The 1,535-nt window shown below is 33.2% G+C and overlaps 1 non-coding gene across 1 annotated transcript; it reads right to left on the reverse strand.

Annotated features, from left to right (window-relative positions):
• Positions 1-906: 906 nt before the first annotated feature.
• On the reverse strand, positions 907-1,012 carry LOC122022037. Its single transcript, XR_006122786.1, has one exon. It is a non-coding gene; the product is annotated as a small nucleolar RNA R71 (small nucleolar RNA).
• Positions 1,013-1,535: the final 523 nt, after the last annotated feature.

The following is a 1,535-nucleotide window of genomic DNA, read 5'->3' on the forward strand; positions in this document are numbered from 1 at the left end:
TTTCCGTACACTTGCGGAAGTCAACAAGTTTTTGGCGCCGTTGCCGGGGACTGCGCTATAACATTAGGAATTATCAATTGAGTTAGACTAGACATAACTTCTCTTTTCATTTGCATATTTGTAATCTAACTCTTAGAATTCTGTTTTCATAAGTTTTTTCTTTCTTGTATAACATTCTTGTCAATTTCTTTTGTTGTAACTCTAATTCTACATTTTGATTCTAATTCTAATTCTAACTTTGCATTCTTGATTTCTAGCACCCTAATCTAACTTTTCTCTGTTTTCTCTTTTGATCTAGTTTCTTTCTTCTTTTCTTTTGTAAGCATATCTTGCAATCTTTAGAATATGAATTATTCTAGATATTTTTCTTTTTCCTTTTATCTTTTCTTTCTTGTTTTCATTATGCACTTTCTTTCTTGCAATTTTAATTCTGCATTGTTTTTCTTGCTTCTCATATTGCATTTTATTTCTTGTCTTTGATTCTTCAATTTTTTTCCCTAATAATTTTTTCTTGAATATCCATGAGGACTAACATGTCAAGCAGGCCCATGAGAAATTTTTCTACACCCTTTTCTGTAAGATTTTTATCTCCCATTATGCAACCTCAAATTGAAGCAGAAAGTTTTCAACTAGACCCAGAGTTAATTTTTATGATACAAGGTCACAAATTTGGAGGAGAAGTATCAGAAAGTCCTTATCTGCATCTTGAAATATTTTTAGAGATTTGTGATATGGTGAAATATGAAGGAGTGTCAGCAGATGCATTTCGATTGATGGCATTTCCTTTCAGTATCAAGGATAAAGCAAGGACTTGGTTATATTCTCTCCATCCTCAAAGTATCACAAGTTGGGAGCAATTGGAGAAACAATTTTTGAATCATTTTTTCCCTCCAAGCAGAACAGTGTATATGAGGAATTGCATAACAAATTTTGCTCAGGCATATGGAGAATCATTATTTGAAGCATGGGATATATTTAAGAGTCTTCAAAGACAGTGCCCTCATCATGGTTTTGAAAAATGGTTGATTCTGCACATATTCTATGGGGGAATTTCTTTCTCAGACAAGAGTTTATTGGATTCATCAGCTGGAGGTTTTTTTATGGACAAAAGTGTAGATGAAGCATATACATTAATTGATCAAGTGACATTGATCCTCCATGAATGGTCGAACATAAATTGGATGAAATCTCCTTCAAACATTCAAGAAGTGCAAGCCATAAATGTTATAGATCCTATCAAACAAATTGTAACTCAACCATCTATGAGGTTTGAAAATCATAAGTCACAAAATGGGGAGTTCAAACATTTAGGGGAAAAGATTGAAAGTATTGTTTCCAATTGGTTTAAAGAAGATCCCTCTCCTTCGTAGACAAGATCTAGTGAAAAGTGTGATGATGTTGGGTTGAGAATTGAAAAAAATCATGAAGAACTTCTGAAGAAGGACATGTTTAGAATTGAGGAGAAGAACAATAAAAGATCACATGAACTCAGTTCCATTATTCGAGGAGGTTCCCAAATGCCACAAGTACCTCTC

This window comes from Zingiber officinale, chromosome 9A (genome assembly GCF_018446385.1).
Source record: "Zingiber officinale cultivar Zhangliang chromosome 9A, Zo_v1.1, whole genome shotgun sequence".
Classification (NCBI taxonomy): Eukaryota; Viridiplantae; Streptophyta; class Magnoliopsida; order Zingiberales; family Zingiberaceae; genus Zingiber; species Zingiber officinale.